Source organism: Ovis canadensis, chromosome 20, assembly GCF_042477335.2.
Source record: "Ovis canadensis isolate MfBH-ARS-UI-01 breed Bighorn chromosome 20, ARS-UI_OviCan_v2, whole genome shotgun sequence".
In the NCBI taxonomy this organism is placed as follows: Eukaryota; Metazoa; Chordata; class Mammalia; order Artiodactyla; family Bovidae; genus Ovis; species Ovis canadensis.
Window position 1 is genome coordinate 58091289 of NC_091264.1, and position 14480 is coordinate 58105768.

The window sequence follows — 14480 nt, forward strand, 5'->3', positions numbered from 1 at the left end:
GAGCCTGAAGATTCTGAGAGGAGTTTTTTTCCCTATTAGATGCTGTTAATATGTTTGCTTGTTTGCTTTTTAACATAATAAACAGCTCTGGCACTTTTTAAAAGAAAGATTCTGTTTTTGGAAACTATTCTATCTCCAGGCACAGTACTACTAGGAGTCCTGTGGAAATAACCCTTAATACCTAAGTGTTAAGGGAAGGGTATAATTTCTTAATATCACAAGGACATAGGCAAATGAGTCTCGGTGATACAGATTTGGGAAACTTAATGAGAGACTCTATATCTTTAAAAATGTTCAAAGGTATCTGATATCCAAGATGCAACGCAAAACAAGGAGTATGTCATTTTATGTCAGGTTATTCAAATCTAATACATAAACAGCATAATCATATTTCCTCTATTAATGAGAACATCTGTAAATAAACCATAACACTATTAGTGTGAAATGAAAAGAGTGATTAGAAGAACAATTCTTCCTTTTTTAAATTGAAGTATAATTGACTTACAATATTATATTAGCTTCAGATGTACAACATGGTGACTAATATTTTTATACATTGCAAAATAACCACCAGGATAAGTCTAGTGACCATCTGTCCCCATGCAATGTTATGACAATATCATTGACTATATGCCCCATGACTCATTTGTTTTATAATTGAAAGGTTGTACATTTTCATCTTCCTCATCTTTTTCACTCATTGCCCCACTGCTCTGGCAACCACCAGTTCATTCCCTGCATCTCGGAATCTGTTTCTGTTTTGTTTTATCTGTTCATTTGTTTTTTAGAGTCTACCTGTAAGTGAAACCATGGGATGTTTGTCTTTGTCTGTCTGACATTTCACTCAGGATAGTACCCTCCAGATCTATCCATGTTGTTACAGATGGCAAGATTTGATTCTGCTTTATGCCTGAGTAATATTCGGAGAATAATTCTTAAGTGACATATATTACATTCTAGGAAGCCTTGAAATGTTCAAACTTTTAAAATTAAATAGCACAATATAACATAAAGTGTTCAATTTCTGCACCTACCAAATAACTTTACCCCCTTGCAACATTAAAAAAGAAAGAAAGAAATCTAAAACCTCGGAGAGAAGAAGAGCATTCTTGGGGGAGAGAAGAATTTGAGCAAAATAACATGGAAAGTGGGAAACCACGCAGTGTAAAGATGGGATATTGGAAAAATTAAAATTAAAAAAAAGAAACTAGAAAACAAGATAGGGTACTATTACCATTAATGGAGCTCTTTCTCCAAGATCTTAAACCACAAAACTTGTCTCTGTAATTACAACTTCCAGGGTCACTCTGCCTGGGTCTGAAACCTCTGCTCTGTTTTTTATAAGCAGGGTGTCCTTGGGCAAGTTAGTTTCCTTCTTTGAGCCTCACTGTCCTTATCTGTTAAATGGGCATAATAATCTCTGTCTTATAAGGCTTTTGTGAGGATTCAATGAGATCATTCAGCTAGACCCTCTTAACAATATCTGGAAAATAGTGAGTGCTTCAAACATAACTGGCATGTCTGTTTTCAAGCCCGATCTTTAATCCCAGTTCGAGAGATAGTGAAAGATAGGGAAGCCTGATATGCTGCAGTCCATGGGGTCACAAAGAGTCGGACACAACTAACCGACTGAACAACCACAATAATCACCACATTATTGTAAACTGGTTTTGTGCCTGCTACTACACGGCCTCGGACAAGGTCGTTATCTCTTCCAACCCCAGTCTGCATCTTTGTGGAAAAGTGATTCCCAGTGTCTTTCTGATATGTGCGGTAGATCTATGAAGTCACCGTACATACTAAATTAGTGAAACGCTGAACTGCTGTTCCTAGGGGAGTATAGCGTTAGGTTTCTGAGGCTCCGCTTCCAATGGTTTCATCAACTGATCATTGATTCCTTGTCTTAGGTGTGTTTCTGTTTAAAGACCTCTTGTGTGTGTGCAAAGCCACTTCAGTCGCGTCTCTTTGCGACCCTATGGACCATAGCCCACCAGGCACCTCTGTCCATGGGATTATCCAGGCAAGAATACTAGAGTGGGCTGCCATCTCCTCCTCCAGGGGATCTTCCTGACCCGGAGATAGGACCGACGTCTCCTATGTGTCTCCTGCAATGGCAGGCAGGCTCTTTACCACTAGCGCCACCTATATTGTTGATCCATTAACTTTGAACTTGTGGCCAACACCACAATGAGACATCTGAATAAGGCATGTGTAACACACACTCTGTCTCCACAAAGCACATCACAGCCCTCGCGCACTTAGGAACACCACACACTTCAGTACTACACATGGGGACTATTTTAAATAGCAAGGTCCCCACCAAAAAGCAACAACAACAACAAAAAGCGCAGAGCATGAGCCTAAACAGACCGCAAAGATGACACTTGTTTACAGTATGAGCTGAAAAGAACGGCAGCTAAAGGGGCAGCTGCGAATGGGGAGGGGGTGAGGTAGGAGGGGCACCCCCACCCTTATCTGTGTACATCTGTGAATCACCTGCTCTTCCCTGACTTTCTGCTTCAAGCCCTTTCAGGCCTGTGAATTCAGAAAAGGCATCAGTTCCCCTCAGTTCCCATGTTTGTGTGGATATCTCAGCGATGAGCTGGGCTCCCTATTGCTTTCTCTGAAATCAAGGATCTGAAATTCAGAAAGGAAGTAATCGGTACATATCACTTACAAATCATCTTCCTCTCCACTCACAAATTCTGTCTGTAGAATAAAGAAAGGTGTGTGTGTATGCACATGTGTGTACGCTTCAGGCAGTCATGTCACTGAATATCATGGTTCCTACTGAATGGGACCTGGGAAAGTTGGAGACTGATTAGGGAGATAGTGAAAACTGCACATGACCAGCTGGGCACAGGAGAAGCTCAGGTGGTGGGACCAGTCTTAGATTTCCTTAAGGAGACAGAACATTGAAAGCAAGTAGAACGCTGAGCCCATGGAATGCCATAATACTTTTGACCTCAGAGGAGCATCCAATCCCAAACAATGTTAAATCCATCCTCCAGGAACAGCTGTCACCATAGACATGTAGCCCTGCCAGCAACAATCCGCTAGTTCTTTACAGAACACTCAGGTGGAAGTGAACAACACAAGGTCCTCGTTCTCCCTCTTAGCTGAAATATGCCAGGGAGGGCCAGCTTCTCTTGACTCTTGGCCCTGGTCTACCAGGCTGTCTTCCAAGGCATGATCCCCCTATGGCAATTAAGACATCATTTTCCTTTTGAGAGATGCCATCTTCTTTTACAAATCTGACAAATTCCTAGAACAAGAATATACCTTTTAATTGATAGGTGTTATGCAGATGGTGATTGCAGCCATGAAATTAAAAGACGCTTACTCCTTGGAAGAAAAGTTATGACCAACCTAGATAGCATATTCAAAAGCATAGACGTTACTTTGCCAACAAAGATTCGTCTAGTCAAGGCTATGGTTTTTCCTCTGGTCACGTATGGATGTGAGAGTTGGACTGTGAAGAAGGCTGAGCACTGAAGAACTGATGCCTTTGAACTGTGGTGTTGGAGAAGACTCTTGAGAGTCCTGTGGACTGCAAGGAGATCCAACCAGTCCATTCTGAAGGAGATCAGCCCTGGGATTTCTTTGGAAGGAATGATGCTAAAGCTGAAACTCCAGTACTTTGGCCACTTCATGCAAAGAGTTGACTCATTGGAAAAGACTCTGATGCTGGGAGGGATTTGGGGCAGGAGGAGAAGGGGACAACATGGCTGGATGGCATCACCGACTCGATGGAGGTGAGTTTGAGTGAACTCCCAGAGTTGGTGATGGACAGGGAGGCCTGGTGTGCTGCAATTCATGGGATTGCAAAGAGTCAGACATGACTGAGTGACTGAACTGAACTGAACTGATGGGGATGAATTATGTTCCACCCAAGTTAATATGTTGAAGCCCTAATCCCCAGTACCTCAGAATGTGACTGTATTTGGAGATGGGGCCTAGAAAGAGATAATAAAAACTAAATGAGATGAGAAGTCATCTCTGGTGGTCCAGTAGTTAAAAATCCGCCTGCCAATGCCGGGTACACAGGTTCAATCCTTAGTCAGGGAACTAAGATCCCATATGCCTCGGGGCAGCTAAGGCTGTGTCCTTAATGAAGATCCCTGGAGCCTCCACTAAGACCTGAGCCATTAATCAATCAGGTCATATGGGTGGGGTCCAAATCCAATAGGATGCTGGGGTGGGGGAGTTGGGGTGGGGGTGCTTCCCAGGTGGCTCAGATGGTAAAGCGTCTGCCTGCAATGCAGGAGACCCGGGTTCGATCCCTGGGTTGGGAAGATCCCCTGGAGAAGGAAATGGCAACCCACTCCAGTACTCTTGCCTGGAAAATTCCATGGACGGAGGAGCCTGGTAGTCTACAAGCCCATAGGGTCGCAAAGAGTTGGACACGACTGAGCAACTTCACTTTCACTTTTTCACTTTCCTGATAAGAGGAAAAGGGACCCAGCGAGACAGTGACCATTTTCAAGCCAAGAAGAGAGGTCTCAGGAAACAACAACTCTGCCAACATCTCGATGTTGGGCTTCCAGCCTCCAGGGCTGCAAGAAAATGAATTTCTGTTGTTTAAGCCATCCCAGCTTACCCAAAATAGTGGTATTTTGTTACAGAATTCCTGGCAGACAAATACAGTGGTTACCGGTTATCCGCTAGCTATGGATTATCTAAAGTGATTTTCTTCTGCATTATTAAGAAGGAAACTCTGTTTCTTAGTAACACGGAAACTATATTAGGTGCTGCTCTATTCACATATTATTTCATTTACTCCCATACAACCTCCCAGGAAAGTACTTCACTATCCCATTTTACAGAGGAAGAAACTAAACCTCAGAAAAGTCAAGAAACTTACCCAGGCTCACTCATTGAACAGATGACAGAAATGGATTGAGACCCAAGTCAATCTGAACACAAAAGTCTTATTCTTTTAACCAAAGCATCTATATTTCTTTGAGGATGAGATTTTCAAGAGCTTCCCAATTTTACATCTTCTGACCAGCTGTCCCGTAAACTATCGAACTGTCCCAGAAGTGGACATCTGAACTGCAACTTGGCATCTGAACTGCATTTTCCAAACTCTCTTATACTGAAAGCACTTTCTCACACAAGTCCTTTGTAAGACTACAAGCCCTGGTTCTTGGTGTGGAAAACGTTTGTTATTTAGTCAGTCGAGTTTGACTCTTTGTGATCCCATGGGCTGTAGCCCATCAGCCTCCTCTGTCCATGGGATTTCTCAGGCAAGAATACTGGAGTGGATTGCCATTTCCTTCTCCAAGGGATCTTCCACCCAGGGACTGAACTTGAGTCTCTTGCTTGGCAGGCAGATTCTAGCCTGTGAAAAAGTAGGCACTACAATTTAGGCAGATTACCAAATTTTAAAGAATTAGAGAAGAAGAAAAATGCACTCAAAACTGAAACTATTCAGAGCATGGTGTTCTCTTCTGTGATTTGGAAGGCGCCGATGGCTCCTGCAGTGTCTGGAGGTCATCCTTAGCAAATTCCACCCTCATTATATTATTGAAGTGCAGAAATGCAGATTTCCAGCAAGTTTCAACCAACAGAAATCTTGATAAAAAAAGAACTCAGCGTGCTGACATTAATTATTTAAGTGGTGTTTCCTTGAGGGACTGACATGGCTTGCAAAAGGGGCTCCATAAGTCGTTTTCTTCTATTGTGAATATTTATAATATTATGCTATCGATCATATTTCCAGAGTGGGCTTTAATTAAGAAACCTCATTATGCTACGCCGTTTGGCTTTGTTGTCATTGTTTAGTCTTGTTTGTTGAGCATCAGAAGATGGGTGTCTGGCCACAACAGAGAGAGGAGTCTAGAAATTCATCATCAACTAAGTCTTTTCCATTCCCAAATACGCTACATAAGCTCAAAGATTTAAGAACCACTGACTCGGGAAGGATGGTGTGGGATGAACTGAGAGAGGAACACTGAGGCATATACATTAACATACATAAAACAGATGTCAGTGGATTTGCTGTATGATGCAGGGAGCTCAGATCCAGTGCTCGGTGACAACTTAGAGGGGTGGGATGGGGTCGGAGGAGGTTGGGGTTCAAAAGGGAGGGGACATATGGGGTATGCCTATGGCTGATTCATGTTGATGAATGGCAGAAACCAACACAATATTGTAATTATCCTCCAATTAAAAATAAATTTAAAAAAGAAACCTCTGGCTCAAGATCATTTTTATTCTAGTACCCGAATATCCTTTTGCAGTGATAATTGTATCAGTCTAAGGAGTTTTTATAAGACACATTCAAATCATATAATCTGCCCCAAACTGGGAGCAGGATGGAGAACTGGGGGAGGACAGCAGAAACTTGATAACATCTCTACAGGCATTATTCTGAGCACACTTTCCCTTTGATTCTGACATCCCCATATTTTGCTTAGCGCATCTCCTGTGGTCAAACAAAATAGCAGTTAGTGATGAACTCTTCCAAATTCACAACCTGCCTATTTCTCAGGTTCTGTAGAAGTCGGCGGGGGGGGGGTTGGGGGGGTGGGGGCTTGGAGAAGATCCATTGTAGCATTTCTTATTCAAAACAAGTGAGCTGTTATCAGTTTGCTGATTGATTTTTATCTCTATGCTGTAAACCTCAAAATGCCACAGCCCAACTGGGATCCCACCAACCTGTTCCTTTACTCATCCTGTCATTTTCTTAGTCATCCTTCTTTTTGATCCTTGACAACGTTTCCCTGCACCCACCTTCCTGGAATTAACTGCTGGTTCGATTTTTTTTTTTTTCCCTTTCCTGTCTGTTTAAGTCAGAAACTTCCTGAGGTTCCTAAGAGCTGGCTACCTCCGCAGGCATCCAGGTCTCCCAGCAAGTCTCCATGGCAGTGAGATTTGCAAATGAATCCCCCCAGATCTGAGAAAACAGCAGCGGTTGTCTAATCAATCTCTGACTTCCAGCCATCTACCAGGGCACCAGTGGGTTTCGAGAGAGCCAATGAACCAAAGTCCGAGGATTGAAACACCCAATCAACTGATACTGGCAGCTCCAGAAAGGAGGAAGTCCCCAAACGGAACAAAATATAAAACCAATACTCAATCCAACTAACACACAAACAGCAATTAAATTATTTATGATTCAAATGCCTACCTCGCAGATTTCCCAGGCTCTCTGCTCACACATGTATCTTCCTCTGCTCTCTGCCTCCCCAGAGGCTGTGCTTTCTCAGCCTGAACAACAGCCTTCTCAAGAGTCAGGCTCTGAAATACACATGCTACACACGCCCAGACAGCCTTTCGGTGCCAGGCAGCCCCTTCTCCATTCTTCCCAGCCCCAGGCCAGCTCATGCCAGCTCCCAGACAGGCAGACCAACTCCTCCATGGGATGGAACTGGGGCAGGGGAAAAGATCAGACAGGAGTTGGGGGTGAATTTAACTCATCAAGGACCGGGTGGCCGCCCATCCAGGCAGGAAGGGTCCATCTTCATCCCTTTCCTAACCTTAAAACCCCTCACAGACGGTTTCTCCAGCTTCCTTCAGATCCCAGAACAAGTTAGTAGACTCCTCCTGGCTCGTTTCCTCCTCGCACCCAGACCACTCCCAGGAGGCAGCCCCCAGCCGGCTGCAGATAGCTTCTTACCTTCGCAAAACCCCGGTTCTTAAAAGCCTGGCTGGCGTCTCCAAGGAGTCCTGCGTTTTCCTTGGCATGGGGAGTCACCAGTTTCAGAAACAGGGCACATTTCGAAATGAAACAGAAAGTAACCCGGTGATCCAGACAGGAGCCCCCGACCTGCACTTAGCTTTGGCTCTCCGCAGCCTCGGGAGGCCTGGGACTCTGCCAGCTCGCCCAGCTGTTTCAGCTCAGAGAGAATTCAGAGGAGGCTGCAGCTTGGAAGTCTGGAACTCACAGCCTGGGCTCTGCTTTTTTTTCTCTCTTTTCGGAGTATTTGTTGAGCTTTTTAACATGCAGTTTGTCTCCTTCTGCAGGGAATTACTCAGTGAGCCTGTCACCTGACTCCCAGCGGCTCCATTATATAATTCAAACAGTGCCATTTGAGTTGTGATCAGAAAACCACACTTCTCCCTACCCACCACGACCTCCCTATCCCTTCCTTAGAGCGGAGGGCAAGACACTCAAAACACCAAGCAAAGACGATCACCCTTTCTTGCAACTTCAGCAGAGCCACTGGATTTCTGTAGTGTATTTTTTATTTCCCCTGAGGTTTGAGTTTTCTTGGGCAGTGTGTGTGCTAAGTCACTTCAGTTTTGTTCAACTCCTTGTGACCCCTGGACTGTAGCCCGCCAGGCTCCTCTATCCATGGGATTATCCAGGCAAGAATACTGGAATGGGTTGCCATTTCCTTCCCCAGGTTTAGGACCTTCTGAATGTCAATGCTGAGTTAGGGGATTTCTCAAAATGTAACATCTCGAGATGTAGCTGTAGCAGTATCCTTGATTTTCATTTAGGGTGGTGGTTTGTAGATTAGATGAATCAGTGAATGGATTTGCAAATGACAGAGCTCATCATCAGTTGAACAGCTTCACACAGATTTAATGACACCTGTGCAAATGAAATCCAAAACCTAGAATGTTTATTACTTTAGCCACAATATCTAAGTTCCTTGAAATCTCAAAGAAGTAGATTGAGTGGAGAGGTCATTGAGCATCTTTAGCCAAAAGCCTGCCCTGACTCCAATCATCAATATTCCTCCTCCAGCTACCTCAAAGAAGCATGACATCCAACTGAAAACTGCAAGCTTGATGTGCAAACACCACTTCATGGCCAAACCCCCAGTCTCTACTATCAAGCACGTGGAAATTCTTAAAGCCAATCTATATAAATATTTGGAACCAGCACTGTCCTGTGTGAAGGTAATAAAAATCAGTCCTAATTTCCCTTTCTTAGCATCAGTTATCTCTGTTCAGATGATGTATATTGATTGGCAAGTATGTTAAGACAGAATTGACCCAGGAATGAGAAATCTTTGAGAAACTTGGGGGGCATAAATGAGCATAAAACTTCAAGTTCATTGCTCAGTCATGTCCGAGTCTTTGCAACTCTATGGACTGTAGCCTGCCAGGCTCCTCTGTCCATGGGATTTTCGAGGCAAGCATACTGGAGTGGGATGCCATGCCCTTCTCCAACATGCCCTTCCTGACCCGATCAAACCTGGGTCTCCTGCATGGGACGCAAATTCTTTATCGTCTGAGTCACCAAATGATCAACATTAAAAAAATTAATAAATACTCCAACCTATTTGCTTTTTCCTTGTCAAAGCCAGATGAACTGTATCCAGTGGTCGCTCTGGGTTCCTAGTCTCCTCCCAGCCAGTGGAGACTTGTTGCTGAAGATGGGAAATGCTCCAAAAAGACTGTTAAAGTCTAGGGAACAAACGCTAACATGAACACCTCCTTTTGGCTTTTCTTGGTCTCACCTCTTTTCTCCCTTTTGCATTGCCTCACTCCTATTGGCCAAAGGAACCTCCCCAGCCCTTCTTGCCTGCCTGCAACAGTGTATTAATAGTTGATACTGCAGCTATACTAAACCATGTGACATTAGACTGATACTCTGCCCTAAGATGGGACTTTCCCAGGTGGCACAGTGGTAAAAGAATCCACCTGCCAATGCAGGAGACAGAGGAGATGCAGGTTTGATCCCTGGGTTGGGAAGATACCCTGGAGAAGGAAATGGCAACCCACTCACTCCAGTATTCCTGCCTGGAAAATCCCATGGACAAAGGAGCCTGGTGGGCTACAGTTCCCAGGGTCACAAAGAGTTGGACACGACTGAGCATGCTCCTGCCCTAAGAATAGTTTGCAAAATTCTTTGTAACTACCCACATATCCCTCTGAAGTGGGCATGGGGTAATTATTCTTCTTATCCAGACCCAAAGAAAGCCAGTGACATAGATAGAAATTAGAAGTCAATTTTCCTACACTCAGAGCTCCGTTTTGCAAAGGAAGACACAGATATACAATAAAAAACATAACTGTATAAACATGAGTGACAGATTGATGTCTGTTTATATCTCTCCCTCCAGGTGTGGTAAATACAGAGTGTTGTAGCCGTTGCTATGGTAACTACTTGTTTATTAATGAGAATAAGGCTACATAGTAAAATATTAGAAAACATCAGGTGGTGAGGAAGAAAAGCAATAATGCAAAATAAATACTTGGTCTCTGTACACTCCTTCAACACTGACACCACAAAACTCCAACTTCCTAGACCAGTGTTATCCAACAGGAAAACACCATGAGCCACATATGTAATTTAAAATTTTCTAGTTGTTGCATTTAAAAAGAAAAAAAAAACTAGTGAAACTGATTTCGGTAATATTATCAGCTTGACAAACACCAGCTGTCCGGCTGAGAGGCTCATTCTGCCTCCTACTTCAAATCCAATATATTCAAAATATTATTTCAGCATGTAATATTATAAAATTATTAACAGAACATTTATGTTCTTTACTTCAGTCTAAGTCTCTGAACTCTGATATGAATTGTACATATCTAACACTCACATCACATCTCAATTAAGAGTAGCATCTACATCTCAAATGTTCAATAGCCACAAAGAGTCAGTGGTAACCACATTAGATGGCCAAACTTCAGACTATATTTGGTCATTTAGGCTTGAAATTTGTTCTCTGAGTACACATTTGTCTGTCCCTACTTGGAACTTTGAGAAAAATGAACTGAATTCATTTGACTCTAGCTTTGTGGCATAATTCAAGTGGTGTTCTCTTGGGTGGAGCAAGAAAATAGCAAATAAGCTTGAAACTGAAGTAGTATTAAAGATTCAGCTTCTTTCATGCCACCGGAGGATCATGAAGATTAAAAAAAGTAAATCTCAGGTTTATAAAAATTCCTTTCTTGGTTTGTCCCATTTGCCCAAATTACCCAGAACCATGCTTGACTGCACTGTGCGCCCTCTCCTCTCGGCACCCCTAACAGATCGCTCAGTCATAACAAGCCTGGGGGTCTCTGCCTGGCCTCCCTGCCCCCACTCTCCACCCATTCACATGCATGTTCTCGCCTGCCTTCAGCACGAGCACGCATTGAAAGCAGACGTTAATCATGGAGCTTCTCAACTTAAAGCGTTTAATAGCAACCTGTTATCTTTTGAATAAAATCCACTCTCCTTGTCTTTACATACTAGGCAATTGTCAGCTGGCCTTTAGAGAACTTTCTGGCCCATCTCCTGGCTACCCAATCTTTGATTTTACAGTCTTGACTGTGCCATCATCTCCATGACTTTGTTTAAAGTCTGCTCCCCCTGCCTGGAATGTCCTTCCTTGAAATACCCACCCCTCACCAAACAGCAAAATCCTTCCAACCTAGTTCCAATATTTACTATAGCTTTTTTTTTTGGGGGGGGGGGGTGGGGAGCGTGCCCTATAGACATGTAGGATCTCAGTTCCTCAACCAGGGGTCAAACCTGTGCCCACTGTGGTGGACGTGTGGAGTCTTAACCACTGGACCAGCAGGGAAGCCCCGATTGCAGCTTTTCTCACTCTTGTAAGCTTAACAGCCAACTCATCTATGTTCTCAGGCCACTTTTATAAATAGATGTGCTATAACATTTATCATGTTCAGTTATAATTATATGATAATGCTAGAAAAGGATTTCCCCAGAAAGGGGAACCACATACCATTTACTTTCAAGTTCACCTTAGGATATAACAGGATCTCAAGAAATGCCTGAGGAATTCCAATACTCTTTTCTTTCCAGTTCTCTTTCTTCTAATTGTCTAACCGCTTGGTACAATTGGAACCAAGCCTCAATTTTTTAATAGCTGTGGTATCTCAAATGCCATTTCATTCAACAAGTGTTTTAAGGTCATTCTTACAAACTCTGGTTATGACAAGTAGATATACAGTTATGCCTCTAAAGAATGCAAGATTACATACTTGTTTGTTAACTCCTTTGTCAACAGGCTAATGTCTGCGTCTCTGGTTTTACAGTTTCGGCCTCTCCATCTCTTCAAAGCTTCCAGCTGTTAGCAGGTTGGGAAACCAGAACACCTGTATTTTGTGCAGAATAAGAGTGCGGTGGCTTTGAGTGAGGGCATAAGGAACACTGCCCCATCGACATCACAGGATGTGGCATTTAGTTCTGTTGCTCAGAGAGTCATTTTTGGCTTTATGTCTGGCTAATGGTTTCCACACAATTAAATAAAGTTGTGGTTTAAAAAGCAGAGCAATCTACACCAAATGCTGCTAAGGACATGGAGCCACTAGAACTCTCGTTCATTGCTCCTGGGACAGCAAAGCAGTACAGACGCTTGAGAAGACAGAGTTTAGTGGTTGTTCTCAAAACTAAACATAGTCTTGCCTTCAGCTCAGTTCAGTACAGTCGCTCAGTTGTGTCCAGCTCTTTACAACCCCATGGAGCGCAGCACAGCAAGCCTCCCTGCCCATCACCAACTCCCGGAGTTCACTCAAACTCATGTCCAATGCATTGGTGATGCTATCCAACCATCTCATCTTCTGTCATCCCCTTTTCCTCCTGCCTTCAATCTTTCCCAACATCAGGGTCTTTTCCAATAAGTCAGTTCTTCACATCAGGTGACCAAAGTATTAGAGTTTCAGCTTCAGCATCAGTCCTTCCAATCAATATTCAGGACTGATTTCCTTTAGGATGGACTGGTTGGATCTTCTTACAGTCCACGGGACTCTCAAGTGTCTTCTCCAATACTACAGTTCAAAAGCATCAATTCTTTGGCATTCAGCTTTCTTTATAGTCCAACTCTCACATCCATACAGGACTATTGGAAAAAACCATAGCTTTGACTAGATGGACATTTGTTGGCAAAGTAATGTCTCTGCTTTTTAATATGCTGTCTAGGTCGGTCATAGCTTTTCTTCCAAGGAGCAAATGACTTGTAATTTCATGGCTGCAGTCACCATCTGCAGTGATTTTGGAGCCCAAGAAAATAAAGTCTGTCACTGTTTTCATTGTTTCCCCATCTATTTGCCATGAAGTGATGGGACCGGATGCCATGATCTCAGTTTTCTGAATGTTGAGTCAGATGCTGCTAAGGATGTGGAGCCACCGGAACTCTCATTCATTGCTGCTGGGACTGCAAAGTGGCACAGACACTTTGGAAGACAGTTTGGTGGCTGCTTTCAAAACTAAACATACTCTTGCCTTACAACCCAGCAATTACACTCCGAGGTATTTACCCAAATGGACTGAAACCAAATCCACACAAAAACCTGCACATGGATGCTTAGAGTAACTTTATTCATAATTTCCAGAACTTGAAAGCAACCAAGATGTCCTTTGGGAGGTGAATGAATAAACTGTGGTGCATCCAGGTAACGGAATATTGTTCCATGCTAAAAAAAGAATGAGCTGTGAAGCTACAAAAAGACAGGGAAGAACCTTAAAAGTCCATGACTAAGTGAAAGCAGTCAGTCCGAAAGACTCCATACGGCATGATTCCAGCTATATGGCTTTCTGGGAAAGGCACAGCAATGATGACAGGAAAGAGATCAGTGGTTGCAGCAGCTGGGAGGGCTGGAGGGATGAGTAAGTGGAGCGTGGGGAGATTTTTCAGGCAGTGAGACTGCTCCATATAATACGATAATGTAGGCCATTATACATTTGTCCCGACCCACAGAGCGGACAGTGCCAAGGATGAAACTTTATGTAAACTAACACTGTGGTGACAGAGATGTATCAACATTGTAGTACTGTGTCAATGAAGATTCATCAGTTGTAACACGTGTAGCAGTGTGGTTCCTGATGCTAATCGTGGGGGAGGCTGTGTGTTGGGGGCGGGGGGGGGGGGCGGGCAGGAAGTATATGGGAATTCTCTACTTCCTGCTTGATTGTGCTGTGAGCCAAACTGCTCTAAAATATAAATCTCTCTCTCTCTCTCTCTTTTTTTTTTAAATTGGAGGGACCAGAGAGTGGCTTGCCTGTGGGTGCCTAGGGACTCTGCTCGCTGGCTTCTGGCTTGATGTACAAGTTGTTTTCCTGCTAGGTTGTCAGTTGCTCAGATTTATTCATTGCTTTCTCCACTTTGTTACCAACACACCACTAAATAAACGGCATGTACTTAGGGACTAATAAATTCTCATTTAAATGAAATGAAGGGAAAACACACTTAAGGCTTCGAATAATAAATACATATTTCCACCCACAGGCACAGCATAATGGCCTTAGTGTCAACAGAAAAACTCTTACTGAGACGGTTTCTGGAGGTCTGGAGCCTGGGACAGTCTTAGGTTTGGAGGAGGGGTTCCCCTGGGAGGCCTGCTGAGAAGGCCTAGAAGAGCCACTGAGATGGGAAAATTTAACTCTCGCTTTGACTCAATCCTGGACGTGCTTTCTGTGCCCCCAGGGACCAGCCCTTGGTCACACAACCTGGCAGATTTACCAAGACGCTGCTCAGAGCAGGGCTAACACTGTTGTGCAAAGTACTTGCCGCAGCGAGCCTCAGTTTCCTCATCTGTAAAAGGGGGATGAAGATATCGTAGGTTATTGC

General features: G+C 43.6%; 1 protein-coding gene and 1 non-coding gene across 12 annotated transcripts in view; one reads left to right on the top strand and one right to left on the bottom strand.

Annotated features, from left to right (window-relative positions):
- The window catches only part of PHACTR1 (phosphatase and actin regulator 1), a 548621-nt gene that overhangs the window by 279644 nt on the left and 254497 nt on the right, over nt 1-14480 (bottom strand). For 2 of the 11 annotated variants that reach the window (XM_069563050.1, XM_069563048.1), the window contains exon 1: nt 7625-7952. The exons of 6 other annotated variants lie outside the window; for them this stretch is intronic. The gene's annotated coding sequence lies outside the window, so the exon portion shown is untranslated. Of the gene's footprint in view, nt 1-7135; nt 7550-7624; nt 7998-14480 lie in introns of those variants that run through there. 3 more of the 11 variants (XM_069563049.1, XM_069563045.1, XM_069563044.1) reach the window with 2 other exon arrangements.
- Nucleotides 4224-4295, top strand: TRNAC-GCA (transfer RNA cysteine (anticodon GCA)). The gene has a single exon. It is a non-coding gene; the product is annotated as a tRNA-Cys (tRNA).